This window comes from Ictidomys tridecemlineatus, chromosome 5 (assembly GCF_052094955.1).
Source record: "Ictidomys tridecemlineatus isolate mIctTri1 chromosome 5, mIctTri1.hap1, whole genome shotgun sequence".
Taxonomy (NCBI): domain Eukaryota; kingdom Metazoa; phylum Chordata; class Mammalia; order Rodentia; family Sciuridae; genus Ictidomys; species Ictidomys tridecemlineatus.
Window position 1 is genome coordinate 137,142,680 of NC_135481.1, and position 22,686 is coordinate 137,165,365.

Genomic DNA, 22,686 nt, shown 5'->3' on the forward strand with positions numbered 1-22,686 from the left:
TTAGAAATATAGATGTAAATAATCCTAAATAAATTTTAATAAGCCAAATTCACAAAATACACAAGTAAGGCTTATTCCAGGTATTGTTAGCATTTAGAAATCTATTCATGTAAATTAAATCGACTTTAATAGATTAAAAGGGAAAAGAATCTCATGAACACTGAACAAATCTAGAAAGCATTTGATAAGAATACATATTAATTTAAGATAAAACCCTTAGCCAATCTGGAATGAAAGGAAATTGCCTGTCCTTAATAAAGGGCATCTAGTCACAGCACCACACAAAACAGTGAAATTGGAGAACCGTTCTCTTTAAGATCAGGAATGTGACCTCTTCTGGTCACCACAATACTGGATTAGACTATGAAGATATCAAATTGTCCTTATTTCAGGTGGTGCACACCCATGAATACAGAAGTAATCATGGAGGCCAGCCTCAGTAATTCAGCGAGGCCATGTCTCAAAATAAGAGGTTAAAAAGGCTGGGGTGTAACTCAGTGGTAAAGACTTGCCTAGGATGCATGAGGCCCTGGGTTTCATCCTCAGCACTGCAAAACAAACAAGCACAAAGATAAATAAATGAGCCTTATTGGAAAACAAGAGTGAATGATCCTAACATAAAGATAAACATATAGATCAATGGAATAAAATCAAGTGTTCAGAAAAAAAATTTAAGGTTAATTGACTTTTTTAAGAAAAATAACTTTATTTTATTTATTTTTATGTGGTGCTGAGGATGCAACCCAGTGCCTCACACATGCTAGGTGAGCCCTTTACCAATCTGCCACAACCCCAGAAAGAAGAGTTGCTTCAGTAAATGGTGCTGGAACTGGATATTCATTTACAAATGGATGAATTTGGACCTGAAAGTCACACCATATACACAAATTTACTCAAAATAGATCAAAGCCCCAATAGGGGAACTCTTAGAACAGGGGGAACTCTTTGTGATATTATTAAGCAATCATTTTTTAAATGACTCTTCAAGTATAAGCAACCAAAGAAAATGTTAATCAAAACTTAAAATTTTGTGTTTCAAGGACACTAGCAAGAAAATGCAAACACAACTCACAGAATGAGAGAAAATATTTGAAAATTTTATATTTGATGAAAGCCTAAGAGTCAACTGGAGATGTGGCTCAGTGATGGGTTTTATCCCCAGCACCACCAGGGGGAAAAAAAAAAAAAAGCCTAAGATTCAGTGTATGTAAACAAAGTCTCAGCTACCCAGGCTGGCCTTGAACTTGTGATCCTCCTGCCTCAGTCTCCACAATAGCTGAGATTTGGGCATGTGCCACCAGGACCAGCTCATTTCTTTTCTTGTTTAAAAACAAACAAAAAAATTCAGCTGGCGCAATGGTGCACACCTATAATCCCAGTGACAGGGGAGGCTGAGGCAGGAGTACCATAGTTCAAAGCCAGCCTCAGAAACTTAACAAATCCCTAAGCTACTGAGTGAGAACTTGTCTCCAAGTAAAAAAAAAAAAAGGCTGTGACATGGCTCAGTGGTTAAGAACCTCTGGGTTCAATGCCAGGTACCCAAAAGTCAAAACAAAAACAAAACCTGAAGCATCTGTTAACAATCATTAGACATGTGGCTTTTTAAAATATTTTCTGTATTTTAAGTATTCTCAATATACTTAATAATAATTTACTTTGAAAAAGTCCATGCAGTCTCTGCACAATGGTAGAAATTGGTGTTTGTTCTTGGGGAGTCCTTTAACCTCTGTCTCACAGGTCTTCTTCACCCAGAAGAGGATGGTGACCCTTCATTTTCCACCTGATAGGCTTTTGGTGACAATTAAGTATGCTCCTACACAAGAGAGCCCTTTGAGAACTGTAAATTCAGCTTAATGCTGGATACCATTGTTATCACATAAAATGAAATGGCCAAAACATAATGAGCTAAGAATGACTCCGTCTGAGATTTAGAACTCTAGCTCATACTAATTTTGAATTAGGTTACAGATAAGGAGAAGGTATTCAATTTCCCCTTCACGTTTCCCCAGGGTGTTCCAAGCAGGGCAGAGAAAGGCCACTTGGCCAGGGAAGGAGGTGAACATAAATCACTCCCCTGGCAGGCCACAACACTATCCATCAGAGTAGCCTTTTAATGGAAAATGCCAGAGGCAGCAGCAATCCAAAGCAGCTTGTGAGAGTCATCAGTTTGCCACTGAAGTTTGAGAAAAGTGAGTTTCTGACATTCTTGGGATAAGAAGACCTCTAAGACTCACCTCTAAGAAAGGGCTGTCCTGCCTTTGGGAAAAGTAATTGATTCATTAATATGTGCAGGGGTGGGAGATATGCAGCCCTGATACCCAGAGCTTCCGATCCTTATCTACTGTCATGAAGATGGAGTCAGCCTGTCAACTTGATTGGGAGAAACCAGTTTCCTGGGAAAATATCAATAAAATCATTGTTTTCCTATCATCAGTGGAAACCTGGTTAAGTCCTCCAAAAACGTTTAGCTTTATAGGATTGTGTTTCACAGCTCTGGGCACCTTGGTTAGGATTTCATTCTAAAATAACATTTCCTTTCTCTAACAAATGTGTTCTTGCTCTAGGCTCTGAGGCTCGGTGACCTTCATGTGTTTTTAACTGCAGGAGAAACAGAGGTGAACTGGAGGTTTGTAATTTATGGCAAATATACACACAGAGACACACAATTTGATCTGTTCCCTTTGCTTCCTCTTTTTTCCCCTTTATCATATGTAATTTCTTAGAAGATGAGGTAGAGACTCCTGCTGTGACAATCATGACAGTATCCCCATTCGACAATTCAAAATTAGTAGTGGATGTAAATCTTTTCCCCCTTTTAAATAGAATCTGTATTTCAGAGCAGTTTTAGGTTTACCGCAAATTGGAGCAGAAAGTAGAGTTCTCAACACACCCTGCCCTCTGGTATGCATAGCCTTCCCCACAATCAACATAATGAGCTAAGCCCTTTTTACTTTTTATTTTGAGACAGGGTCTCAGTAAGTTGCTGGGGGTGTTGCTAAGTTGGCCCTGAACTTGTTGTCCTCCTGCCTTAGCTTCTGAGCTTCCGGGATCACAGGTGTGGGCCACCATGACTAGCAGTATGAAGCTTTTTCAAATTGGCTTCTTTTACTTAGTTGTAGATGGACACAATACCTTTATATAGTTTCCACCATATCTTTTCATAGCTTGATAGCTCACTTCTTTTTAAGGCTTCATTATTCAGTGCAAAATAATATTCCACCATCTGGTTGTAACACAATTTATGTATCCACTTACCTATTGAAGGACATCTTTTGTTTTTTGTTTTTGGGTACCGGGGATTTAACCCAAGGACACCTAACCACTGAGCTACATCCCTAGACAGGGTCTTGCTAAGTTGCTGAGGCTGGCCTCAAACTTGCAATACTCTACCTTCTGAGTCACTGGGATTACAGGCACGTACCACCACACCTGGTTGCTTCCAAGTGTTGGCAATTATGAATAAAGCTACTATAAACATCTGTGTACAGATTTTTATGTGGATATATATTTCATTTGAGTAAATACCAAGGAATATGATGGATCACATGGTAAGAGTATGTTTAGTAACTTGGTTATAAGTGGCCATACCCCCTGTAGTTTTCAGTACTGGGGATTGAATCCAAGGGTGCTTTACCACTGAACTTTATCTCCAGTCCTATTAGTTGGTTTGTTTTGAGACAGGGTCTTCCTAACTTGCAATTCTCCTGCCTCTTCCTCTCAAGTAGCTGAGTTTACAGGCCTGCCGCCACCATGCGTGGCTCATGGCTGTACCATGTTGCCTTACCACCGGCAGTGACTGAGGGTTTCTGTTGTTCCACATCCTCCACAGCATGGTGTATTGTCAGCGTTTGGGATTTTGGTCATTCTAACAGGCAAGTAGTGGTGTTTTTTTGTTGTTTTTATAGGCATTTCCCTAATGACATGTGGCGTGGTGCATCTTTTATAAGCTTAATTACCATTTATATGTCTACTTCAATGAGGAGTCTGTTTAGGTGTTTGAACCATTTTTATTTATTTTATTCCCTTCTTCCTTCCCTCCCTCTCTCCTTAATCCATTTTTAAATTACACTATTTTCTTATTGTTGAGTCTTAAAAATTCTTTGCACAAAAAACTTCTTTGCACATTTGGATAATGGTTGTTTATCAAATATGTTACTTGCAAATATCTCCCAATCTGTAGCTTGTCTTATTCTCTAAACTCCTTTAGATAGAGCAGACGCCCCTAATTTTAATAAAGTCATCTTATCAAGGTCTGTGTCTAAATTTGCTTTTCTATATATGGATGTCCATTTGTTCCAGCATCATTTATTGAAAAGATTTCCTTTGTTGTTCTGTATTGTCTTTGCTCCTTTTTCAAAGATCAGTTGACTATATTCATGTGGATTTCTTTCTGGGCTCTTCCCACTCCTTTTCAACATCATACTAGAAGTTAATATGATAAGACAAGAGAAATTAAAAAAAAAAATTTAAAGCCTGGCAGGATGGTGCACACCTGTAATCCCAGCAGCTTAGGAGGCTGAGGCAAGAGAATTACAGATTCCACATTGATCTCAGCAATTTAGCAGGACTCTGTCTCTAAATTAAAAAAAAAAAAAAAGAAAGAAAGAAAGAAAAGGAAAAAAGAAAAGGGCTGGGGATGTAGCTCATTATGGCAAAGCAACCCTGGGTTAAATCCCCAGGACCTTCAAAAACAAATACAAAAAAGAAAGAAAAGAAAGAAAAAAGGAAGGAAGATAAACTATTGGTAGAATTCACAGTGAACCTATCTTGGAAGTAAATCTATTTTTTAAAATAAATATTTTTTAATTGCAGATGGACACAATACCTTTATTTTTATGTGGTGCTGAGGATCAAACCCAGTGCCTCATATGAGCCAGGCGAGCGCTCTACCACTGAGCCGCAGCCCCAGTCCTGTAAATCTATTTTTAACTCATCTTGACTAATATTATTGTTATCAGTTTTGATAGGAATAGCCCTTATAATTGTCTATGACATCAATATCAGAGTAGTTATGGGAAGAAATGGCTACCTAATTTGTGGGGCCTAAGGAAAAATAAAATGGGCCTCTTTGTTTATAAATTAATAGTAATTTCAATATGATGACCACAGAACATTAAATCAAAGGTGGAGCCCTGCTAGCACAGAGTCCTGTGTGACTACCCAAGTGCATGAGGCTGCCCCTGACTACAGAGCCCAGAAAAGGTAACCAAAAACGTATGCAGAGTCCTTTGAACCTGGGAAGGAACTTGCATCTGCTGTGGCCTGCACTCTCATATTGGTGTCCAATAAATGTTTGTTAAATAAATCTCACTAAATTCTCACGATCAACCTATGTATTGTATGCTATTTTCTTCATTTGACTGATGTAGCATTTGAGGCTTGAAGAGTTAAAGAAATGTGCAAAGCTAGGTACTGGCAAAGATATAATTGAAACCAGAATTTTCTGAGTTCTAAACCTCTCCCCAGGCCAAAACAACATGCTGGAGATTATGCCTCTAAAGCCTAAGACAACTTCTTCCTGTGGAAATTGGTCAAAAGCAGAGCTCCATCACAAAGCTTTGGATCTAAAATGGAGGCAGGTGGATAGAGACAGAGAAAGCAAAGCAGGTGAGTGGTGAAGGCTGAGCCTTGGAGGTAGGCTAGGGAAGACAATGAACTGGGAGCCATGAGGACCTGTCCCACTTCACACCTTCCCTCTCAACACCTTCTTAGTAGAGGAGAAGTATGTATATTCTGTTCATAAAGCTTCCTACCCTTATGGGCCCCTAGTGACCTACCTCAAAACAACCAATCCTCCCTGGCTTCAAGAAATGAAGCCCTGCCCTGGAAGGTTTTGGGGACTAGTCCTCCAGAGAGAAGACTTGCGTCCCAAAATGATGGGCATCTTTATTTCTGTCTCAAGCTCCATTCTCCACCCGCCCCACCCCCACCCATTAAACTGCTGAGGTTCAGATGGAAAGGCATGTGGAGAGGTTGGTTTGCCTTTCCTCACCCCCAGTTTGAAGTTAGGTCTTCCTGCCATGTATTTCCATGGCTCTGTGGGATTTTCCTCGCCATGGTTCATAGGGTGTTTAATTTACCTCTTTCCTAGTCCATGTCCCCAGCTGGCCTGAAGCCAGTGTGCAGTCGAGATTCTGTTTTGTTCAGTACTACATTCCCAGCACGTGATAGTACCTGGCATGCAGTGTGTGCTGATAAATGTTTGATGCTGAAGGAAGGGGGTCAGGGGCTTTCCAGAGGCTTCCCCAGCATCACATCACACAGCGTTACGATAGTGATGGCAGGTCCAGAACCACAGCAGACCTCAGATGTGGACCCATATTCACTGAGCTCCTAGAGGCTGTTGAAAATGCATGATTTAAAAGAAATCTTCCAAGGAGACAGGGCATATTTCTCCCTATATATGGGTCCAAATGATTGGTTGGTGAAATTTAAGTAAGGCCTGGAGCTTTCCTAAAGAAGGCAATGTTAGACCAGGACGCAAGAAAAGACCACTGACTCCAATTAAAATCAAATTAAAGCAAGCTTATTATTTCGACCGGCCGGACTGCCTTTTCCTCCCAAAACGGCAGGAACAAGACAGCAGCCCCAGCTTTCCTACAGCCCAGCTTTATAGCCCAGAAAGTTACACAAAAGGGGGGTTACAGATAACAGAACTCTGACAAGCATCACACTAATGGTAGTTTACATTTTTTGCTGGCCCCAACATCAGAATTTATGAAGACCATTAGAGCCTCAGAGAGGGTTGTTGTCTGGCCAGGGAAGGTCAATATTTATGAGGTGTCACTAAAGTTTCAGAGAGGGCTGCTATCTGGTCAGAGAGCCAGGCATGGGTGAGTTCAAGGCACGGGCAGGCATTCCAAGCAGGTTCAGAATTTGCAGTAATTTATAGTAAAGCCGAAATTAGCTTTTCATGGCTTTGTGGTGAGAGGGCTCCCAATTTAATAAAAGATCAGGTTGGGTTTATCAGCAACAAGAAGCAGCCTGAGCATCCATCTCCTCAATAGGATAAAAGTCCTGGCGGGCTGAGTCATTTCCTCAAGTTAGGACATTGCTCACTGGACAGAGGTATTGAAAGCACTGTCATTGGGCTTTTCTGATTCTTTTTTTTTTTTTAATGTTTCACCAATATTCTTTCTGTTGAATATCTATATTTCTTTTTGCATGCTCTCTTTCTTTTTAAGACATTTTAGACTCAGAAAAGTTGACATAACAGTACAGCGATTTCATGGTTATCTGTTTGCTGATCCTGTCAACTACTTACACAACAATCAGTTGATTTTAGAGGTCAGAAAATGAGCAACTTTATAAAACTATTAATGAAACTGCAGATTTTACCTGAGTTTCACCATTTTTAATTTTTTATTTTAATAACCTCCCCTGACTCCAGGATCTCACAATACATTTAATGGTCATATCTCTTAAGTTTCCAATCTGTGGCAGTTGTTCATTCATTCATTCTTTATTTATTTATTTTTGGTACCAGGGATTGAACCCAGGGGCACTTAATCACTGAGCCACAACCCAGCCTCTTTTTATTTTATTTTATTTTTAAATTTAGATATAGAGTCTCACTAAGTTGCTTAGGGCCGTGTAAGTTGCTGAGGTTGGTTTTGAACTTGCAATCTTCCAGCCTCTGTCTCCTGAGCCACTGAGATTACAGCTGTGTGCCACCGAGCCTACCTTTCTTTCTTTCTTTCTTCCTTTCTTTCTTTCTTTCTTCCTTCCTTCCTTCCTTCCTTCCTTCCTTCCTTCCTTCCTTCCTTTCTTTCTTTCTTTTTCTTTCTTTCCTTCCTTTTTTTTTCTTTCTTTCTGTACTAGGGATTGGACATAAGCCCTCCAATGTGCTAGGCAAGTGCTCAAACACTGAGTGCATCACCGGCTCCAGTTCTTCATGCTTTCCTTGTCTTTCATGACCTTTGAATTTTAAGGAATATTCAAAATGGGGGTCAGTTATTTTGTAGAGTGTCTCTCAACTTGAGTTTTCTCATTGGTTACTTTGATACGATGTATTATTGGGAAGAATACTACAGAAGAGAAATTGTGTCCTTCTCAGCACATCATTTCAGAGAGTACATGGTGTCTATCTTATTACTGGGGATGTCATTAACTTTTCTCACTTGGTTAAAATGATGTCTGCCAGATTTCTCCACTCTAAAGTCATTTTTACCTTTGTCATTGATAAGTACCTTGGAGAGATGCTTTGAGATGACGCCAATATCCTGGTGTCCTGTCAAATTCCTGTCTTCACGATTAAAAAAAAAAAAAAAGTGGAAAAAACAAATTCCTGTCCCCTGATGTTAGACATTGTCTAGTCTGCAACAAGTATTACTACAGACATAATTTCTTAAAATAATGTTTTAATTTCACAGGTAATACATGAATATAGCTTCATGTTCACTCTACAGAGTATAACTGTAAGGTTTCTGTTTACTATACCAGCACAGGGGTAAAATCTGCTACAAGGTGTCTTTCTAGTCCTTTATCTATTTATATCAAGAATAACCTCCATCATTTTCCTGGTCTGTGGTTGCCACTTTCTCTCTCTGGTGGCAAACAATGTTATCAATTTCTTGACTATTATCCAGGAATATTTATGCATCTATAATCATTATTTCTGTATGTTATTTGCCCTTTTTTATACCAGTTATAGTATACCATAGGTATAGTTCTATACCTTAATTTATATTTTTACTTAAAATACATTTTGGGGTGGTGCATACCTATAATCTCAACTGCTGGGGAGGTTGAGGCAGGAGGATCGCAAATTCCAAGCAAGCTTTAGCCAATTAGTGAGGCTCTAAACAACTTAGCAAGACCCTGTCTCAAAATAAAAAATAAAAAGGGCTGAGGATGAGGCTTAATGGTTAAGTATCCCTGGGTTTAGTTCCTGATTTAAAAAACAAAACAAAACAAACAATAACAATAAAAAAACTACCTTGGAGATCATTCCATATTAGTGTATTTAGTGTCTGTTCATTAGATCTAATAGTGGCAGAACATTTTGTGGTATAAATTCTACTGTAAGAATATCCCATTGATGGATGTTTAGTTAGTTTTCAGTCTTTTGGTCTTTCAGTGATGTGACACTGCATTATGCAGATGCTTCTCAATTTTTGGTGGGGTTAGGTTCTGATAAACCCACAATTTAATTTGGAAATTTTCTAAATGGAAAAAGTACTAAAATCAGGTGTGTTGGCAAATGCTTGTAATCCCAGCAATTTAGGAGGCTAAGACAGGAGGATTGCAAGTTTGAGGCCAGCCATAGCAACTTAGTAAGACCCTGTCTTGAAAAATAAAAAAAGACTGGGGATATAGCTCTAAGATAGAGCACCCCTGGCTTCAATCCCCAGTAGTGAAAACAAACAAACAAACAAACAAAAAAGTCACAGTTTAGCAACACAGCGCACCATAGAGGATGGGGTGTTCACCCCGGTGATCCCGTGGCTGAAGGAGCTGTGGTTTGCTGCACTGCCCAGTATCACAGGAGAGGCTCCTATTGCAAATTGCTAACCTAGGAAACAAAGCAAAATTCAAAATTCTGAGTATAGTTTCTATTGAATATATATCATTCTCAAACCATGGTAAGTCGCAGACCATCTCTGTGTTCATACAGGTGCAAGTATTATTTGGTGGGGGGAGTTCCTTCCTGGAGATGGAAATTCTGGGTAGTGGGCAAGAGCATTTACAATTCCCACAGATATTAATGAGCTGGCTCCCAACTGAGGTTTTATCAACATGTGCCCTCATCTGCTATATGTAAGAGGAGATTCTCCCTCTATAGCTTTACTAACCTAATGCATCATCAAATGACTTGCTCTTTGCCAACCTAATGGGTGAAAAATGATATCTCAGTGTAGTATTTTAAAGTAATATTTTATTGACAAATAACCTAGATGCATAAATATATACAAATAAGAATTCAGCTCCATTATGGGAAAGGGGAGACTGCTGGGGTAGTGTCCTGGCTCTTGGGTAGGGGAGACACACAGACCTCTCTCCTTCCCAGACCCCAGGCAGCCCCTCAGCCCCAGTATCACACTTCTCCTTCCAAACCTCCTCATCCCTTGTTCTGTGACTTACCTTGGCCTCCACCTCACTTCTGCTTTCTGCCCTGCTCTGAGGTGAGGAATGGCAAGCCCTGCCCTGAATCAAGGGAGCAGAAAAGGTAAACAGATGAAGTGCCATATTTCAATATATTATTCTGCCACCATAGTATCCGCTTTTACTACTCTACCTAATGACTTACACTACTTTATTTTTTCCCAGTTCCCTTTGAGTATGTGTCTCACACACACACACACACACACACACACACACACACAGAGTCTTTAAAAAGATAGTGGAACAGCCTGGCATGATGGCACAAGCCTGTAATCTCAGTGACCCAAGAGGCTGAGGCAAGAAGATAGCAAGTTTGAGACCAGTCTCAGCAACTTATTGAGACCCTGTCTCAAAATAAATAAATAAATAAAAAGGGCTGGGGATATATAGCTAGTGGTAGAGCACCCTTGGGTTCAATGCCTAGTACTAAAAAAAAAAAAAAAAAAAAAAAAAAAAAAAAAAAAAAGTGGAGCAATCAGAACCAATATCAGCCAGAACTTTCTTGCACCTTCTGGTAGAGCAGAAATTCATACTCAATAGTTGCTAACTAGGCTCTCTTGCCCTGTGGCACTTAGGAGTTTGTCTTTCCTGTAGCATCCTCAAGGTTGCCTGGCAACCACCAGCAGGTCGGCCTCTCAGATGGCTTCCTTAAAGAAAATGGCAAAGCTCTCATTCTTGTTACAGTCCAAGCAGGGCCTAATTAGTGTGAATCAGGAATCAATCCTGGAGGGGGATGCAGGGGGGGCGGTGCAGAATGGAGAAAAGGGTGAGAAGAGCACAGAGGAGGGCCTGAAACCGGCACGTGGGAGCCAACGTGATAATAACCAGGAGTTTTTAAGGGTCTGTCTGTAAATCTCTCACAGATGAAATCTTATTTTCATCTCTTATTGCTTCCATGATGGAACATGGAGAAGACAAGAGGGATTTTTTTAGGCTCATGTCTGAGCTAACAGTTGAAAAAATATAGGATCTTTAACTTGAAGAAGACTCCTTTCAAGGATGGAAGACATGATTGTCTTCAAATATTTGGAATGCAACGTGAGGATTCAAATGGTGGTATAAAAAGAAAGCAAAGGCAGGCTCATACGGAGAGAATGGTTTTGAACATGGAAGTGGTTCATAAAGGAAGGGGTCTATCTTGGGGAGGTGGTGGTTCTCCACAGCATAGGCTTGCCTGCTGGGAAATGACATGCGCAGATGAGGCCGACGTTTTTTTGGTTTTGTTTTTCTTTTTTACCAGGATTGAACCCAGGGGCACCTAATCACTGAGCCATAACCCAAGTCTTTTTTACTTTTTGAGGCAAGGTCTTGCTGAGTTGCTTAAGACAACTCTCAATTGAGCATTTTTTCTTCCAAATTTATAGCCAGGCATGGTGGTTTACACCTGTAATCTCAGTTTACACTCAGGCTCCAGAGCCTGAGTGTCGAGAAGGGGCAAAATTGTGACGCATGCAGTTGAGGGGAGAAATAAAGAATGTCCATGTGTTTTCGCCCCTTTCAATGCTTTGTTCACTCAAATTACTCAATATAGTTTCATTCTATAGGTTCTTAATAAAAAAAAATGACAATCCTTAATGCTAGGCACTACAATAAACATAATTAATTCACAGCAAACAATTCTAGATTAATTCTAAGCACTGTAAAACACACTTAATCATGATAGGCTAATGACAAACATTTCCTCTGCATGCTAAGTTCAAAAGTCTTAAGCCTTAGGCTTTAAGTCCAGCAGATGCACACTCACCCAGACCACGGTGATCAGGTCCAGAACCAAGTGATGGGTGGTCGAGCACCCTTGGATTCAATCCTCAGTACTGAAATAAAGAAAAAAAGAAAGAATTAGGGATAATGGAGTAGGTATATAAAGAACACTTTTAGCATACAGTTTGATGACATTTTCCAAGTGCATATACCTACAGAACCATCCTACCATGATAAAAGCCAGAATACACAAAACTTCCAGCAGCCCCATTAGTGTTTTCCTTAACACAAATCAGAATTCTATTGGCACAGCTAAATGTATATGTTAATGGTTCACGTGCCATAGATAGAGCCTAACACAATTTGCTAAACCAGGTACTGTGTTTTCTCCCCAAACATCATGGTTTCCAGAGCCCCAAGGAGGAGGGGGAAAAGTGATTGTACAGCAGATAAATTTTTGAAGCCCAGCATTTGAGATGATTAATGGTCCCTGGGCTGCTGCTGTGATTCAGCCCGATATGGATTCAGTTTTGTTTAAACTCTCCCTGTTCCAGCCCCTATCACCACATTACTCTGTTATCTCCACGAGGTCACAACGATATGTGTTTAAACTACCTGGAACCTTAGCAGGAGCTCCCACCGAGGCTGCCTCACAGCTAGAGAGCCACCTCCCATGAGACAAAGAAATATTTCTAAAGTATTATCTGGGAACCCAGAAACCTGCTTTTCAGTACTTGGGGCTCCTCATTTTCCCAGCAGGTGTTCTGGGACCTCTGCAGCCCACTGTCTGAGGAGGTGGGTAAGGAGGCCTGGGTGGCCCTGTCTGGAGTGCCAGATGGCTGGGCAGGTGTTCTGGCCGCTTAACAACCTTATCAGATGCGCAGTGGGGCCCAGCCCCTGGCAGACGTTGCTGATTTGTGAAGGCCAGGGGAAGGTGGCTGCCTGCTCCTTCCCTCCTCCCATCTCTTCAACCTGCCCATCTAGTGGTTCTCAGTTGCTGACTGACAGCCTATCCCCACTGTGCCCTGTCCCTGCAGAAGCTGCTCTTCTGATCCCTAGAGGCAACTCTGTTTTCTCCCAAGCTTGCCACAGACTGGCAGGGAAATGGACTAGGGCAAAACCCTTCCTGACTGACTATGAGGAAAGATTTGTGTTAGAGCAGCAGAGATCACTAACTTCACTGTGGTTCTGGATGGATTTAGTGTTTCCAAACACCCATACTCTGATTGTTTTGCTCTCATGTGCTGGACCTAGCCTCTCGATGTTTAGTTTTTGTCACTCCAAGATGATCAGTGAGGTGGAAGAAAAAAGAGAGTAACTCTGGGTATCCTCATCCATGGAAGGGGGGGCAAATTTTGTGACAACTACAATAGTTATTGGTAACATTGATAAATATCAGCTTTCTATGACCAATGCCTGCTCCAGTTATCTTAGGACAGAGCCCAGCCCAATTTCCTTATGAATATATCTATTTTTTTTTTAATTCAACCATTGGGGACGAGAAAGTCTGATGTCTCCAGGTCTGCAATTCTTCCCAGCACGCTTACTCCTATAAAAGAGAGAAAGAGCTTCCCGGTCAGAATGGTACCTTGAACACATGTGCTTTCCCCTTTCACCACCAGAGTACCATGGTAAAGGAGTGACATAGAGAAAGAAGAAATGTAGATTCATAGTAATGGGGAATACAGGAAGAAGGGTCAGAGGCACGAAGCCCAAGCAACAGAACACACTCAATGCTGCAGAGAACCTAGATGTCACTTCCTCAGAAAAATCCCAAATTCAGTCAGATGGAAGAGAGTGGCTCACAGCTCAGCATCTGTTCCAGCAAGAGGCGGAAAAGCTTGACTGGGGATAGAACCCCCAGACTCCTGTGTGTTGATGGTGCACTAGAGTGACTTGCAAACTTGACCGCACATCAGAATTCTCTGAAAGCTCTTCAATGTTCCAGTGTCCCGGCCTCCTTCCATATCAATTAAATCAGATTACCTGGCATTGGGAGCCAGGTCTCAATATGTTTTTAAAGCTCCCCATTGAGTCCATTGGGCAGACAAGGTTGAGAATAAAGGAAATGTAATTTGTCCGTGCTGAGACACTGTAGCCATGAACGGCATTGTACTGAGGAAGAAGGGGAATCATAAGCACTTGACAACTCAATATTTTTCCAAACGTAATGTCATTTGCTGTTATTTTATTATTTTGGTGCTGGGGATGGAACTCAAGGGATCTGTACCACTAAACTATATTTCCAACCCTTTTTTACTTCTTTTGCAACAGGGTCTTGCTAAATTGTTAAAGCTGGACTCCAACTTGTGTTCCTCCTGCTTTAGCCTCCTTAGTCAGTGGGATTACAGGCATGTATCATGGCATTCAGCTTGCTGTTAAATATTTTAACTAAATCCATCTGGATTGATTTTTACTGATTTATTTATTTATTTATTTTTAACCCAAGACACTCAACCTCCAAGTCACATCCCCTGCCCTTTTTATTTTGAGACAGGGTCTCCCTAAATTACTTAGAGCCTCACTAAGTTGTTAAAGCTGGCTTTGAACTTGCAATCCTGCTGCCTCAGCCTCCTGAGTCACTATGATTACAGGAGTGCACCACAGGGCCCAGATTTTTACTGATTCTTGAAATAAAAACATGCTCATTATAATTTTTTTTTCCAAAATAGAGGCGAAGAAGTATAAAGAGAAAGGGAACCGCCTCCTCTTCTTCCTACTCCACTGTCAACAGATCCATGTATAAACATGCTGACTTTTTATTACTCAGGTGCCCTGGATTGAATGTTTATCTCCCCCGTGAATCCATCTGTTGAAACCCTATCTCCCTGGTGATGGTATTTGAAAGTGGGGCCCTTGGGGGATAATTAGGTCATGAGGGTGGGGTGCTCAGGAAGAGATCAGTGCCTTTCTAAGAAGAGATAGAGGTATTCACAAGTTCAAGGCCAGCCTCTGCACCTAGGGAGACCCTTTCTCAAAAAAATTAAAAAACAGGCTGGGGGTATAGCTTGGTAGTAGGATGTTCCTGGGTTCAGTTCCTAGTACTGAAAAAAAACAAGCAAAAATCGCTCCAAACCAAATAAAAACAAAACCCCAAATCATAAAAAAAAAAAAAGCGACTGCAAGAAATGAAACGTTAGTCCTGATCATTGTGCAGGCACAATGGTTTTGTGACATTTCCTTCCAGGCAGGATTCTTCCCATACATTTTTGTTAAGACATTTTGGACTTGGTGTGTACACAACTTGGAATCCTCGTTAGCACTTATTTCATCATTAACTGGTGAAATGCTCTGACTTACTTTTACTATCATTGCTCCGTCGGCTGTTTAATGTTCCTCCAGGGGCTGTCTGGAGTCGCCTATTTCCTGACAGAGGACACTTTGATTGTAATGAACGTTTTTGGCACTGATGATTCTGATCCCCCGAGAATCGGAATAGCACTTCCTAGTCAGGGTGATGGTGCTTCCCCCAAGTTGCTTTGTTGTTGCTCCCGCAGCCCTTTTCATAACTGCTCTCTCAAACTCAGATACATTTTCTAGAAGGTGTCTCTTGCCTGTGCTTTCCTACCTACTGTCTGCTTTGCTGTCTCCCGGCACAGGTGTGCATCAGACCCAATCACAGACCTTCCCTAACTCCTTAACTAGGAATCCTTGGGCTGGGCAGTCACCTGCTCTGTGTATATACCTGGTTCTGTGCTTCCTACTCATCATTGTCTGCATTTTATTCTCTGTTTCATGGTGGGAGTGACGCAGTACTGTTTCTTGTATGCTCAGCAGGTGAAAGAGAGGACAAAAGTGGGGAAAAGGAAGGAAGAAAATCCAGTCTCCTATAACACAGACTGCTCCTTGGCTCCTTGTAGGGCCTCCGGGTCCTGTGGCTTATAGGTGGCAGGCAGGTCAGTCCTTAGCATGGCTGCCCTCACTAGCCTCCTGTTCCCAGAGCAGGTTCCAACTCTAGGGGACTCCTAGACCTTAAAATTGAGGTGGTAGTCAGTGGGGGGAGGCTCATCCCTGTGGATAACCAAGCCACCCCTCTCCTCCATCTGTCTCGGTTTCCCCCATTATAGGCAGCAGCTCTGGTGTGGGTCCAGAAAGGGCTGTTTTTTCAATCCTCACAGTAGAGGGGCGATTACCAGCGCTGTAGGGGTGAACAGCTGTCCATCCCCCCAGCCAGTCCCTGCCACCTTCACTTCATAGCCTCCTTAGGTGTTATCGAATCTCAGTGTCTTGCAATTACTTCTAATTTGATTGCCTTCATTGCAAGGGAAAGAGCTTTCTCTGCAGCTGTTTTTTTTTTTTTTTTTTTTTAATATTCCCTGGGCTTTGCCTCCGTAGCCCCTAGCTTCTTCTTTTCCATCCCAGCAAATACAGTGAGCCAATGTTTTCCAAGACAGGAACTCTGCCAGAACCCCCACCCCTGGCTACTCACACATTAAGATGCTGTATTTGGGAAGTTTCAGATCTACTAGGGCATAAACAATCTTGGGTTGGATGCTAATGGGGTCCAGCACTCTCCAAGGTAATTCTATTATCCCTGCTCCAGAGTTGAGGAGAGTGAACCTCAGAGCCCTTATTCTCTCTGACCACTTCCCACATCTTACTCTGTGCTTCAGGGATGTCAATCCATGCTTTGGACCCTGGAGATGCTGTGCTGTTCTCACTCTCAGTACCTTTGCCCTTGAGGTTCCTACTGCCTGGAACCCCATCCCCCCCCCCCCGTTTCCTTCCACGTCTTCTGCATCATCGGTTTTTGGAGCACTGGGTTAAGTGCCATTCACCAGCTGCACCAGGCCTCTGACTGAGCGCTCACCACCTCCTGTGGAAGGGCTGTTGGCCATACCTCTCCAGCCCCCCAGCCCATAGATGACTCCAAGGCAAGAATCATGATTTCTCCTAGTCCTACTATCCCAGCACAGAGCTGTTATTCTAAAATTATTGGCTGAATAGCACAGAAAGGCAAAGTCACTTGTCTACAGCTGTCCTGCCAGCCTGGGGCATAGCTTTGAACCATGGTTTCCACTGACAGAAGACATCTTTGCGTGAGTTAGGAAGTCTCTCCTTCCGAGTGGAACTGCAAAAACACAAGTCCTCTGGTTGACCAGATGGAAAGAGGCACTCCTTCCCCGGCTGCCACAGCCTCAGTGGCGTGGCCAGGCCAGTGTGGACTAGGTTTCAGCGCTGACTCATGCTCTTTGGGCCAGGGGTCCCAGGTCAGGCATGGCAAGGGGTGGTCTGTTAGAACCCAAGTCAGCTTGGTCCTCAAACCCACAATTTTCTTCTCTGCCATGTGAACAAGAGAATGTGCCCCAAAACATTTTCAAGCTAAGAAAAACCTGTGTGTGTGTGTGTGTGTGTGTGTGTGTGAGAGAGAGAGAGAGAGAGAGAGAGAGAGAGAGAGCGAGAGAAGGGGGGGGGAGAGAATTTTTGTCTTGGCAAGAAATGGGTAAAATAAATGACCCAAACAGCCACTGCCATGTGCCTCTTGACCCAAATCTAGAAGATATTCCCCCTGCAAACCAAGCAGAACAAAACCCATCCCTTAATTGGTGCCAGATGCAGTGGGGCCAGAATATCTGAGAGCTGAGCATGGGCATGGTGACACACAACTGTAATCTCAGCCACTTGGGAAGCTGAGGCAGGAGGATCAAAAGTTTGAGGCCAGCGTGGGTAACTTAGTGAGACCCTGTCCCAAAATAAAAAATATAAAGGAAAAAATATATATATAAAGGACTTGGGGTGCAGCTCAGGTGCAGTGCCCCTGGATTCTATCCACACTATCAAAGTGGGGAGAAAGAGTATCTTGAGAAAGACTGAAGTCTTACAGGGGCAGCAAATATCAAGCAAAGCCACTCCCAGGGAGCAAGTATTAAGCAGACAGCATGTTGCTAAGTATGCAGAGGTAAATCTTGCAGGGCCAAAACAGGGCTGGTGAACCCAAAAAAGGGTTGAGTGTAAACTGAGCCTCAGTTTTTGCCTCTGTAAATTGAGAATAATAATACTTGCCTCATAGGGTCCTCCGGGGGATTAAATGAAATAATGAGGGTCTGGCATACAGTAGGTATTTATTAAATGGTGGTTGCGATTATTTTGATTAAAGAATTGATGATGACCACAGTGGTGAGGGTGATATAAAACTTAGAGTAAGAAATGTCTGCCCCTCAATGTAGATGTGAGAGGCACAAACTCTTCTAGAAAGAGAGAGCACTCATCCTTCTCTTGGTCCCCATCGCTCCTTGCCAGGCTAATGCAGGTATTGAGGTGAGTTGTCAGGAGAACCACAGGTGGGCGGGAATTGGAGGAGGGCCCTTGCCTTCACCGTTCTTCCTCACTGGGGTACCCTGTGGGCATGGAGGAATCAGGAGTATGGGTTAGAGTGGGATTCAAAATTTAGATTTCCTCCAGGGGTGAGAAGACAATGGGAAGGGAAGGAGGGAGCCAGAAGCAGGATCATCTGGGAGAGGGGAGCTGGAGATCTGTGGAAGTCCAGTGCGTCAGTGTGGTGTGCTTGAAGACCACGCTGCTGCTGTGCTGTTCATCTGTGTTAGTTAGTATTCGGCAGATATTCACTGAATACCTACAAGCCTGGCACTGTGCTAGACCTTTGGGATCCACAGTCACACAGCAGGAACGATCCCTGTCTTTGCAGAACTGACTTGAAATTTAGCCCATTGTGAATATTTTATTCCTTTCTGAGAGCAAAAGTACCCACGGTCACGTAGGCCAAATCTTGGTATATTCTTGACTCCTTGCCAACAGTTTGGACTGTGTTAATTTTCTGACATTGTTTGTCCAATCTGTTGGCAAGACTGGCAGCCTCCATTTTCAGTATATATTCCGAATTTGGTCATTTCTCAACACCGCCACCCTTACCACCCCAATCTAGCCCACTGCCGTCTGTTGCCTGGACTACTGCAGTGGCCTCTTGGTTGGTCTTCTGCTTCCAGCCAGGCCTCTCAATAGTTCCTTCTCCCTATGGCAGCCAGAGTGAACCTCCTAAAAACATGACTGCTTATGCTGCTCCTCTGCTTAAAGCCTTTCCATGGCTCCTCATCTCACTCTGAATTGAAGGCAAAGTCCATACCATGACCCACAAGGTAGTTGTGGTCTTGCCTCTGGTTGCCTCCACAGCCCCATCATATTCTGAGAGCACTGAGAGCTGGAAGAATGGTGTGAACTCCATCTCCTGGAAAAGGCAGGGAGAAGACCACGTTGGGCCTCCTTTATCTGCTAGCAGGTTTTTCAGGAAGCATCATGCAATGACCTCCCCCAGGTGGACTGTGCATTAAATTGACAAGAAGCAAGAGCAAAGAGAGGTCATACTACCTTAAAGCCATCGCTGTAAACAAAGTTTAAAAACAAAGACAAAGATTGGGTGTGGTTGGCATATGCCCACAACCCCAGTGACTCAGGAGGCTGAGGGAGGAGGATCACAAATTTGAAGCTAGCCTGGGCAACTTAGTGATACCCTGTCTCAAAATAAAAAAATAAAAAGGGCTGATATAGCTCAGTGGTACAGCTATATGTGCCTTAAAATATTAAAAAATAAAGTCATGGATGTGGGGTGTAGCTTGTGGTGGAACACTTGCCTGGCATGTGTAAATTCAATCCCTAGCACTGCCAAAGAATAAAAAATAAATAAAGACAAACCCATAGAAAAAGGGATCAGTATCTAGAAATAAATAGTTCTTATAAATAAAAAAGAAAAAATATGCCAGTAGAAAAATGAGCCAAACATATGCTACAGCAACTGAAGATAGAAATGTAAATTGTCAATGAACATCTGGGAAAAAAAAAGTCAACCTCATCAGGAATCAGAAAAATTAAAACCAAAACAATAAAATATCATATTTTGCTAATAGAACTGGAAAAAATAAGAAAGATACATGAAATAAAGTGTGGGTGAAAATGTAAAGAAATGAGGGTGCAAATAGGTATAATCTTTTTATAATTAGGATGCTTCATTAATTTTTTTTTTCTTTTTCTTTTTTGCCTGGTGTTGGGAATTGAACTCAGAACCTCCTTCATTCATGATAGGCAAACACTCTACCAGTGAACTACACTCCCAGTCCTATTCCAATTAAAAAAATTTTGACTTAGTAATTTTTTTGTTAATATGTCATGTGTTTGTATCCAAAAATGTATGTAGAAGATTATTTGCTGAGACAGCTTTTAAGAGTCTCTCCCTTTATTGCCTGAGCTAGCCAGGTGCTTCTGAGACAGCTTTTAAAGCTTTTAAGGCTTTTAAAAATTAGAAGCAATTTAAATGCTCACAAGTGGGGTTATGATTCAATCACGGGGCATTCATTCTGTGGAGAAGTGTGCATGAGTTAGATCTCTACATGCTGATATAGAACAATCTCCAAAACACATTCCTCTTTAGTTTTCTTTTTGTGGTGCCGGGATGGAACCCAGGGCTTCACACATGCTAAGCAAGCATTCTATCACTGAGCCACATCCCCAGCCCCAAACATATTTCTAAATGTAAAAAGCAAGTTACAAAACAATATGTAAGATAGTACCTGTTCATTTTTACAGAACAAAGTGAAACAAAAATTCCATTTATAGGTCTCTGTCTGTTCATACACTCCTGTTGATAGTGTTCAGGACCAACATCAAGTTCCTATAGTGGAAGGGGTGGGACTGAGGATGTGAAGAAGGAGTTCCTCTTTTTATTCTATTTCTATGCTATTTGCTGCTTTACAAGAGTAATACATTCAGTATTATTTGTGCAATTAAAAGCTGCACATAAATATGCCCATATAGGATATATTTAATCTATAAACTCATATCAAATTAGGTCTTTCACAAACACAATGGCTTCCCTAGTTCACCAATATACCTATTTCACAGATGGGAAAGCGGCAGAAAAAAAGGACTTGCCAGGCTGCACAACAAGCCAGGACTGGGGGTGGGGGTGGAGAAGAATATCTACAGATAAATCAGAGTGGTCAGCCTGGGCAGAGAGGTCAGGGGTATGAAAGAGTCTTCATTCTCAAGGAACTTACAGATTCACTGATGGAACAAACCATTCCTAGACCAAGTGGTCTATCTTGGTAAGAACCCATTTAATTAGGGCTCACATTGCTTGAGGGCTAAACATGTGCCAGGCGATTGCTAAGGTCTTTAGATGCAATAACTAATTTTATTCCCCACTGATTTTCTGATGTAGGTACTCTAGTTATTATCCCCATTTTACAGATAGGACCAAGGCACAGATGGGTTAAGGAACTTGTAGGTAGGAAGCACTGGAGGCTGAACTGAATCCGTCTTGCTCCACCTTCCTATTGTCTGGGAAAGCAGACAAGCTAAGAGGCATTAGGAAAGAAAAGGCACATTTGCAGTTCTCCTGTTGTCTCCTCGAAGTGGTGGACCAAGGATCCTGCAGAGTGGCTCTTTATCACAGGGGAGGGAGTTCCTTCCATGGCTCACTCTTCTTGTAAATCAAACATGAAAAGCTCATCAATGAAGAGTTAACAAGTTGCTTGGGTGCCAGGCAGGCTGGAGGGGACCTTTGCTTTTTTGTTTTGTTCTGAAAATTTTCAAACATAAGCAAAAGTAGAGAAGAAAGTTGGATGAGCTCAATGTTCCAGAATGCTTTGGGTTTAAACCCCGATGCTCAGCAGGGAAGGACCTCCTGGGAGAATTCAGAGAAGCTTGGGGAAGCCCGGCCTCCCTCATGGGATGCAAGGGAGGGGATAAGAGAGTGTCGAGCTGAACCCCAGGTGGGGTACATCTGACTGCTGAAAGCCCTGCATCCACTCAGTTGGCTCTAGACCACCCCAGCTCTGTGGGGACTATCAAAAATTCAGAACTCTTCCTTAAAAAACTAAAACCAAAACAAACAAAAAAGATAATCCGCATACCATAAATTCACTATTTTAAAATGTACAATTCAGTGGTTTGTAGTATATTCACAGAGGTGTGCAACTATCATCATTATCTAATTCCAGTGCATCTTAATCATCCTCAAACAAACTCCATATCCATTTGCAACCACTCCCTATTCCTCTCTTCTCTTGGCCCCTGGCAACCACTCTTCTACTTTCTGTTTCTAAAGATTTCCCTATTCTGAATATTTCATATAAGTGAAGTTGGACAATATGTAGTTTTTGTGTCTGGTTCTTTCAACTATGCTTTTTCAGGGTCTATCTGTTGTAGTATGTATCAATACCTCGTTCTTTTTTTATAACTGAATAATATTCAATTGCATAGATACAATGCCTTTTATTTGTTCATTGATTTGTTGATGAGTATTGGGTTATTTCCACTTTTTAGCTATTACACATAATGCTACAAATATATACAAGTTTATGTGTGGACATGTTTTCATTTCTCTTGATTATATACTTAGAGATGGCATTCCGGGTTGTGTTTTAATTCGATGTTTAACTTTTTTTGTAATTGAAATTTTCACTGAAATAATTGTAGGTTTACCTTCAGTGGTAAGAAGTAACAAAGAGGAATTCCATGTGCTCTTTTCCCAGTTTCCACCAATGGTAACTTACAGAGGTATAGTACAATATCACAACCAAGACTGGACCTTGATATAATCTGTGGGTTACATAGATTTCTATCTATCTCTGTTTAACTTTTTGAGGAACTGCTAAACTGTTTTCCACAGTGACTACAGATTTCCAACACCAGTGTATGATGATTCTAATCTCTCCACATACTCACCAATATTTCATGTTTTCCTTTTTTAAGATATTATAATCATAGTAGCAGGTAAAATATCATTTTTTGTTTGTTTTTGAAACAGGGTCTCTCTATGTTGGCCAGCTGGCCTCAAACTCTTGGAGTCAAGTGATCCTCCTGCCTCAGCCTCCCAAGTACCTGGAAATACAGGCACACACAAAACACTTGAGTTTTAAAATCATTGTG

General features: G+C 41.8%; 1 long non-coding RNA gene across 1 annotated transcript; it reads right to left on the minus strand.

Moving 5' to 3' along the window:
• Window positions 1-9,065: 9,065 nt before the first annotated feature.
• Window positions 9,066-11,915, minus strand: LOC144377590 (uncharacterized). The gene is made up of 3 exons (XR_013438581.1): window positions 11,849-11,915; window positions 10,084-10,146; window positions 9,066-9,514 (listed from the first exon to the last, which is right to left on the minus strand). It is a non-coding gene; the product is annotated as an uncharacterized LOC144377590 (long non-coding RNA).
• Window positions 11,916-22,686: the final 10,771 nt, after the last annotated feature.